Source organism: Solanum pennellii, chromosome 10, assembly GCF_001406875.1.
Source record: "Solanum pennellii chromosome 10, SPENNV200".
Lineage (NCBI taxonomy): Eukaryota > Viridiplantae > Streptophyta > Magnoliopsida > Solanales > Solanaceae > Solanum > Solanum pennellii.
This window is the reverse complement of record NC_028646.1, coordinates 56,660,034-56,669,895: the sequence shown is the minus strand read 5'-3', so window position 1 is coordinate 56,669,895 and position 9,862 is coordinate 56,660,034. Positions and strand designations below refer to the sequence as shown.

Below are 9,862 nucleotides of genomic sequence, written 5' to 3'. Positions count from 1 at the left end.
GGGGGGGGATTCCTGTTCATATATTGATTTTTTCATTGCTTCCTAGTGATATGGGAGGAGAATTTCGCTTTTCACAGTTCACCCAATTTTCAAATTTTATATAAACATTTCAAACTCCTATACAAAAATATATAAAAGCAGTAAAGCACAAAGAGAAGGAACCTACTCATAGTATAAAACTCACAAGACAAATTAATAATGGAAGAACTTGCATCAACAATGTTGGATTTTTTGGTCTTATATTTTTATGTTGAAGCATAGTACAGGAAGTAGAAGGACCTAAAACAAGTCTTTGAATATTAGAATCGGGGACTTAAATCATCATGAAGAATACTACAATAAGGCATCCCAAATGAACAAAAAACTTGAGGAGACGTTCACAGAGAAATATAACGTCTTAAGCTTCTCTCTTAGCCCTTTTTTCAGCCTATCCTGATTTTACAATTCTATTTGTCAAGGTTTTTGAAAGAAAGTCGGCATGTGGCACCGTTTTCTGTACCTTTTCGGCTTTCAAAAAAATGAAACGGTTTTATGTTTATGAACACTTTCTAAACTTAAAAATAACTTAAAGTCAGAAGTCACAAAGAAATAAGTTTATCCAAACACCCACGTAGTCTTTCCTAGATAAAACTGCAGGATATAGTAATTGAGACTCACATTTGGGCGTTGGCAGAGGGAGTTGCTAAGTTAGTTGTCTGTTGTATTCTGTTTGTGTTTCTTTTCCTGTAATATTGTGTTAACAGATTTAGTTACATTTAAAAAGACATCTCTTATTCCTAGTTAAACAAATAGTTTACATAATGAATAAATGAATAATTTTGAAATCTGTTTTAGATGAAAAAGTCTTGCAAGAAAATCATGCAACCAACACAAATTTTCAGTAGAGGGAGAGAGTGACATAAAGGTTTCGCGTGCTAAAAAGCTTCTTCAGAGTTGATAAACTATTACCAGAAATTTGAGTCATGAAGAACTGAAGTACTGCAAGACCCCAGGTAATATAAGACAAAAGCAGTTAATCAGGGCATAAGAACTACTCGTACCTTGTCCTGACCACCAACATCCCACACAGTAAAACTGATGTTTTTGTATTCAACAGTCTCCACATTGAAGCCTATCGTTCAAATAGAAAATGGTTCAAATTACATGGCATGATCAAGAAATCTCTCCTAAGAACACCCATGATAAGCATTTCATTAAGATTCATAATTTCAGTCCATAATAGCAATCTGCGGAAATTTTTTGATTCTCCAACATATCATCCCCATTCTCAGAGAATACAATATGTCCCATATTATCACCTGTAAATGCAAATAATGTCTAATAATTTTTGTAGAGTAAGCCAATCTTTGGAGGTACACCTATCAAATAACAGTAATCAATGGATAGACATAACACATTTTTTTACCTATACAGATCAATATAAACTTACTTTCAAGTAGCATACCCTATGATGAGTTAAATTTCTAAACATGCAACATGGCGAATCAAAATAGGTAAAAAAAGAAAAAGTAAAAGAAAACTAAAATAGATTCCACAGAATGAAGCATACCAATGGTTCGGATAGTGGTAACAATTTCTCCCAACTAGAGTTTGTATAGAATTGTGGTTTTATCAGCAGCATTGAGACCAACCATAAGAATTCACATTTTTTTCTTTGCAAAGATGCGACTAAAGATTTTAGTGAAAGATAACCCCATCTCCGTTAATCTGAAAAATAACATAAATACTTAATATGAGGGATGAAATCTAATAAAGCAACTTATTTCCAAACAAAATAATTAGCATATGAATTATTCCCAGCCCAGAACCCTTTCCGCTGTCCTCGTCATTCCTGTATCAATACTTAAGGAATCTCCAGTGCTGAAGATACCCACCAACAGCCATCAATTTCTTCTTAATATTATTAATATGGGAAGAAGCAGACAAATTTTATCACTTTTTCTTTTTTATGACAATTTTCTTTTCGATGACAAAGGGAAACCCGCAGCCGCTACCTTTTGAGTGAGCACGAGGTAAAATTCTGCTCCTATGCAGTAGCTCTCAAGAGCTTTGGAACTTTAGATGTCCAACATGGAAGTCCCAAGACCAAAACACTAGCCCACCCGCACCCCCCTGAATAGTAAAATTTTTACCACTTTAAACAAGCCATTTATGGTCACAACTTCAGAGGATATCAAGTGCTAACAGATATAGTCACATTTAATAAGACATCTCTTATTCCTATATATATCCCTCAAATTACTATATTAGTAGCTGATTTTTTTTTGAAAAGTTAGTACAACAACAAAAAGATCAACAATGAAAGCTTACTCTGAGTTTTCAGCATTTGATATAATTGGTAATTTCATGGAAACACCAAAAAATTCGACAACTCCAATTCTTGCTCAACGAATCACCTAAGAGTTGTATATTTATCAATTTTATTAGAAAACTACTAAATGAAAAAAGATATCAAGAGGATATATATCTTCTCACCCTTAGTAGATAGTTCAACTTCATTAACATCTGCCAAGACAACCAGCTGTTGAAACTAATCAATTTTTATAACGCGTAACAATTGCCTTCATTGGGGAATTTCGTCAAACACATGACCACATCTATATCTGCAAAAATATCATATTGGCCAAAAAATTTAGTATTTAAGAAGTTGATAGTTGATACTACAAAATAATGAGAAAAAGATCATGCATGAGCAGAATAATCAATTAAGAGAACATTTTCATATCCATAAAATGAAGGATTCAATCTTTCACTTTGCCCTTCACTCTAATCTCTCTAGAGTCAGAACAACACTGGCAAACTTGGACTTAACTCCATTTTTTTGTCCCCAAAAATAAGTCTAACTTCATCTACAAGTTCAACTATTTCCTCTTTTTCACCTTTTAAGTTTTAACCCTAAAATATATAGAAATACCATAACTAATTGCACCAAAACTATTGAGAAAAATGAAAGTTTAGGATGCACTATGTGCATCAAGGGTCCAAAGTCATTAGAAAAAAGAATTGAGAAAATAGACCAAGCTTAGCAAGGAGGATAGAGAAATCTATAGAGAATTGTGAGATGATAGTACAAAAACTGTTAATCAGAAAACAATTTATATCCATCCATAAGAATAATGAGAAAATGGGCATGGGGAAGACCCCTTTTTTGAAACTCAACTGTATACATAAAAGCTGCAACCTTTCCTAATATGTTTCTTTTTTGAATATCAGTTTTAAGTTCTTCTACTTTTGCTCTGAATACTCTACTAACTAAATCGGGTCTATTTTGAACTTCTTCCATTGGTTGTAAATGTTCTTGTATTTCAAGCCAAGAAGGATTACAGGTCATTGTTAAAAATATGTCCGATTTTCCAAAATGTTGTACCAAACCAATGGCATCCATATATTTTTGACGCATATCTCTTGGACCTCCTATGAAACTACCAGGAAGAAATATTTGTCTCCCAATATTGGAAGCATCTCTTTCTCCTTTCCTCAATAAATCAATGATTCCTTGGAAGGCTTCAACTCTAAATAGATCTTGATTAAATAAAATAAAATCTAATCTTTGTGTCTCTAGTTTTATATATTGGTCAACTATGTATTGTTGAAATACCCTTCCAGAATGTAAAGTTTCATTTGGTTCTTCATCTCTTATTTGAATTTTATAACAATAATATTCACGATAGGAAACAATCTCTCTTTTTCTCAATCCTTTTGATAAAACTTTCGATTCCATGTCAAGGACTCCATTAATAGAAGTCATGTTCATTATACTTGGTAGTTGCTCATATTCACAGTAAATTTGTCTGTTGAAATAATTGTATGTCTTTTCAATTTTTTTAATACCACAATGCCATTTGATTATAAGGAAACAATAGTGGATATTGCAATGGATCATAACATCCATAATAGTAATTTACCAATTGACTTCTGTTACTGTGAGTGTAAATTCTAATATGTGGTGTGGAAATTTTATCATTTAATTGATCTTCAATCCAAATTGCCCCAACTTGGGATGCAGTTGGTAAGTTATGTGTCCTTTAGTCTAAATTGGAACTTGAGTTTAGAGCAATATAAAATTCAGATAATTTTAGAAGAACTGTTAGCGATCTTAAAAAAGTAGATTAAGGATTAAATTTTAGTATATCCATGAGCTTTGTAACAATTACCTCATTAAGATTATCTGATAATGTCATTCGGTTTGTTAGCTCATTTTCATTATCATAGAAATATAATTATTAATTTTTTCCTTTTCATCCTGAGGGTATCAAATCATCAATGAAGTTATACATTTGTCCTTGGACTTTAAATGTATAGATGCTATGATTTCTCCTTGCTAATTCTTTATCATAATGTACTCCAAGTGAAGTGAATGCAAACATATTATTGTAGGCTCTACTGTTAGTGCGAAAATGTTGGGATTCTTTGGAGTCACCTAAGAACAATTTTCGCAACTCCATAGCTATGTTATGAGAAGTTATCCTAATTGATCCATTATTACAACAAAAATCTGGTGATTCATATTGAAACCTTTTTGCTGCACAAAATTTGCAATTTGGAACTTTCTTTAAAAATAAGTAATCTTTTGGCAATAAATATCATTTTGTATATTTACTTGAAACTCATTTGTACCTGTGCATGGTAAAAAGCAATTATTTGTTACATAAAGGCAGAACAGTGCATGTTTTTCAGTACTATGGTAGAAAGAAGCATACCTCTATTTGAAGTACGTCTTGAACTTGATCTGAGCGCGGCATGAGATGCACTCGATATTGATCCTAGTATCAGGAATAAAAATATTTAGACACAATTATCCAATTATTGAAAATCAATATTGTAAAAATAGTTTAAGTAATATTTTTGAATTCACCTACTTCAAAGGTAGATAAGCAATTAACTATACTTTCTCCTCTAGTTGAAGTAACTGGTAGGTTTATAGCTTCAGAAGCCTCAACTACAAAATGAGGAAAATAACTTTAGTAAGAGTAGTTGAGCTGAAGAAGCGAACTATAGCTATAGATATTAGAAGAAACATATCAAGAAAGGAAGATAACTATATGGTTCGCTAACCTTCTTGAGGAGATACCGAAGAAAAGCTGATTGTAAGGGCGCCAGTACTATTTGATTGATGTTCTCCTGTAGTTAAAGTGAATGGTAGGTTTGTAACTTCGAAAGCTTCAACTACAAAATGAGGAAAAAAGCTCTAGTAATAGTAGGTGAGATGAAGCGTCTATCTATAGGTATAGATATTTAGAAGACACATTTCAAAGCTTCAACTACAAATGGTGACCAACATGATTTAATTTGATGGTTGAAAGAAAACTTCAAGTATTTTAGATGGTACATTGTAAGGAAATTTTGATTATATTTGAGGAGAACATAGAGTTGCAGCTAATAGTTCATTCCTAGTACAGAGAATCATTTAACAAGTTGTCCTTTTTTATTTGAATTAGTTTGTGACCACAAGTAATTCTTTTTTATTTTGCTAAATTTAAATATGAAGCAACATTTTACAACTACTGTAGTAAGAACAGAATGTTTCTGGTAGCAACATAAAATTATTTATATGACTCTAGAATTACCAAAGCTTTGTAAAAGAGCATGTTATGTCTTGGAAGAATAACACAACATGTAATGACTGCCGAAATAAATATTTGACATGTAATGAACTCAACAAGTTTTTTACACCTACTTCTAAGGAAATGTTGTTATAATGATATGATGTGTTTTCATTTGTTCATATTGGGCCCGTGCTAGCATTCCCACAAATAAAATGTTGTGCCTCCTAGGGCTCAAAAGTGTTTATTTGTAATTGACAATCCATTCAACTAGCAACAATATACACAAATAATTCATATATAATCGTATAAAAAATAGAAGAAAGCACAAGATGGAAACCAAACTCTTAGCAGATCAAACAAAAAAAAGGCAGAGGAGAAGCAACTCAGGTGAACTGTGAAGATTAGATAACTCCGACCCATTAGGAAAATTTCAGCTATTATTTCTCATAAGTGCACTATGCTTCTATTTTTTTTCCTGTTCTGATGACCTTTGGTAAGAAATACCTTATAAATTGGAAGCTTAAATCGGTAAACTTTATGAAAGATTAGATACTTGAAGACACTATGAATCTCTCCATTAAATTTTTTATCAACTTTTGCTACATAAAGTTCCTAATCTGTCCATTATTAAAATTTGACTATGACTTTTGGTACATATAGTTCATGTAAATAACTTTTAGTATTTTCACATTATACGTGTCCATTATGTTTGATCATATACGTGAAAATTACTAACACAATTTTGTTGCCTTTATTTTACAACAGATTACCTAAATATGGTTAGCTAACCTTCTTGAGGAGATAACAAAGAAGTGTTAATTGTAAGGGCGCCAATACTATTTGATTGATGCTCTCCTATAGTTAAAGTAATTGGTAGGTTTGTGGCTTCGGAAGCTTCAACTACAAAATGAGGAAAATAGCTCTAGTAAGAGTAGGTGAGCTGAAGCGTCTAACTATAGCTATAGATATTCAGAAGACACATTTCACAGAAGGAAGATAAGAATATGCTTAGCTAACCTTCATGAGGAGAAAATGAAGAACTGCTGATTCTAAGAGCGCCAGTAGTATTTGATTGATGAAGGAGTTTTTGTTTTTTTGACTCAGCCCTTTTTTCTCTTAGCTCCGATAAAAATAATTGCTTTCTCTCTGGTGACATCTGTGCATATCTGGTACGATGACACAAATTTCTGTCAGAAGTTCTCTCTTGGGAAGATACATTATCTCTATTTTCTTCCATTCTTGTTTCAAGTAGTTCATGATTTGTTAAACTAATTAACAATTTAATGCAATGTGGAAAAAAATACATAGCTAAATGGAAAAAAAGGGCATAGAATTGAGAAATATCAATGCAGCATTCACGAAAATAAAAATTAGAATGAGAATAAGACAAACAAGCATAATTATTTAACTAATTACATTAATTTTGCAAAGTCAAATGTTGAGATATCGATAATCTTAAAATCTATCTACAGCTAAAACATTGAAAGGGAATGAAGTTTGAACATAAAAGCAAATTATTTGAATATAAGAAGCAAATTATCCTTAAAATGCGCAACTATTATACAAACACCTCTTCTTCACCCTAAAATCCTAAGCAGAAATCTTTAAACAAATATTTTCTTCAAATTAAAATCTATAGGCACCCATGTCTTAACTAATATTATTAAAAATTGGCTCAAGGTCAGACATAAAGCCAACAAATTTGTGTCCGCTATGTCAAGTTTTCTAAAATTTTGCCCAAATCGTTTTCACTTTCAAATAAACTCTCTAATCTCTATTACCTGGACATCATATATAGGAACAGAAATTGGAGAAAAATGAGAAGGAAAACTTACTGTAGCTAATGAATGCAATAACAATGAAGAGAAATTTGAGGAGAGACGGAGATTAATGGAGATGAATATGGCAGATTGTTGATGAGAGAGAAATGTCAGAGAAAATGTTGAGTAAAAAATGGAAGAGCTAAAGTCGATAAAAAACAAACGTACAGATCCTAAAAATTAATAGAGAAATTACCCATATGACCTTGTTCATCCTCTAGAAATCCCCTCCATTTAATGGCAAAATTACATTATTGTCTTCCATTATGTTTATATTATTTAATGGTCTATATGGGTCATTTACTTCCATTATGTTTTATTAGTACCAATATCTGAAATTCTATTTGTTGGCATTTTTCAATTAGGCAACCTATTAACAGTAGCTTTTATTGAAGTTACCTTCCAAACTTAAAAAAGGCAGTGCTGAAACAATTGAGCAATCAATTTGTTTGATTTTTCAATTTTCATCCTTACTATAAGAGGGAAGACCAAAACACATAGTAAAACATTTTCCTCTGCATATTTATATTACTAAGCAAATGGTTAGAAATTATCAGTTGACAGCTAAAAGCATGAATAAGGTGCTATTCAAGGTAAAACAGATGCCAACAGCTTATAATGAAAATCAAGATATATGACAGTGTAGCTATGTGGAACTATATACCCCCTGTGTAATCCTATAGCTTCATCAATTGTGTGACAACTGTTTAAAGGAATCTCCTTTAAGTTTGTTAGGTATCTCGTATACTATATTTACCAATTATTATAGTCAACCATATAAGATATAGCACCCAAAAAATGTATTAATTGTTTAATATCTTCAAGCACGCCATATAGATGCTCTTAAGTCTTAATACATTTTTCTCTATGATTTTTAGCTTTAATGCCATACATATAGTAATCACTTTTTTGATTGTAGAAATAACGTAGGAGCTTCAGGTTACTTTTGAGAAGAAAGTAAAGAAACAAAATGATGACAATATGGTAAAAGCTTTCATATGAGAAATAAATTTCAGAAATTGTAAAGGAGAGGTGACGGAGAGTTATGAATCAACTAAGCTATGACGGAGACTACAACATGTTTACTTGCGTTGTTAAGTATGTTATTAAGATAAACGTATAAGATTTAATTATTCCCCTTGAAGACACTCCATAATGGATATTACTCATTCATCCGAAATTAGGAATGTGTTTTCATTGCTCTTGTAGAGAGTAAGTGACCTCAGACAGGGAAGTGGAAGTGCAGAAGAGCAAGATGATTTTATTTAGACCATACATTTGTTTAAATCAAATTTATTAATGAACGATAAGAAAGAAATAATTTCAAATGGAACTCATTAATCCATCTTTGCATTACTAGAAAAATATAAAAAATAAAAAAGAAACCTCCAAAATTACAAATTATAACATTTGAGTAGTTAACTTTCTATTATATTAAAGGTAATTGTCCATCGTCACAAGATGGACACATGAAAGAAGGATGAATAATTTTCTCATCATTTCCTATAAAGTTTTCCTATAAGCAAGATATGAACAGATTTGCAAACCTATCTAAAAATAGTAGCAATTTCATTTTACTGGATATATTGTAACAATCCTAAAAATGGATATACTAAGTGATGCTTAATGTGTCAAGAATGCCTATGATTAGACTAGTGTTCACACGGATTAATGCGCGTACAACCAGACCTCGGAACCCTTGCTAAAGCCAAGCCAACTAACTTGGGGAGTTAGTTGAGCTAGAAAAGGTTGAGTCCAACCATGTAAGGATCTCGAATACTAAGATTTACTCGAAGGAGTCTTTATCAATCTTAAAAAGAGGAAATCTTAGGTTTGAAGGGTCTAGGGGTAAAATAGTCTTTTACCTGGCTAAGGGTAGTATCATTATTACCTTAAATAAATAAATTAATTATTTATTTAATTAGGTGGACGGGCGAATTGGGGAGAGAGAGACGAAATGGAGCTCTTGAAGTTAAGTCTTGCTCCACCCAGGGTCGAACCTAGGTGGGAGCAATGATTTAATGTGATATTTTTCATTGGTGAATTAATTTAATAAATTAATAATTAATGGCTGATTTAAAAAGGAAAATCAGAATTTTGTTATTAATTTTTTTTATTTATTAATTAATATGTTTTTATAACTAAGTCTCCTAGTTGACTAAGCCTAAACTACTTCACCTCTTTTAACTCTCTCTCACGCTCATCTCTCTCACGTTCTCTCCACTCTTTCACGTTCTCTCTGCTAGAAATTTACAAGAACTGATCAGTAATTAATCTTTCTTAACACTTGAAGAACTTTCACGTTTTAAAACTTATTCAAACATAGCCTAAAAGTTAGGCAAAGTGAGGAGTCTTTCCGTCAAAAACTTTGTGTTAAAAACTTGGCTTGGGCATGAGTTTTGGAGAGGGTCTGGGCAGCAACTTCAGGGTTTGAACGTCAAAATAAGGTATGGTTGCTGGTAGCTAAGTGTGAAATATGATATTCTTTGTGATTTG

The 9,862-nt window shown here is 31.9% G+C and overlaps 1 pseudogene; it reads right to left on the bottom strand.

The window, feature by feature from the left end:
• Positions 1-7,494, bottom strand: part of LOC107001392 — a 15,073-nt pseudogene extending 7,579 nt beyond the window's left edge.
• Positions 7,495-9,862: the final 2,368 nt, after the last annotated feature.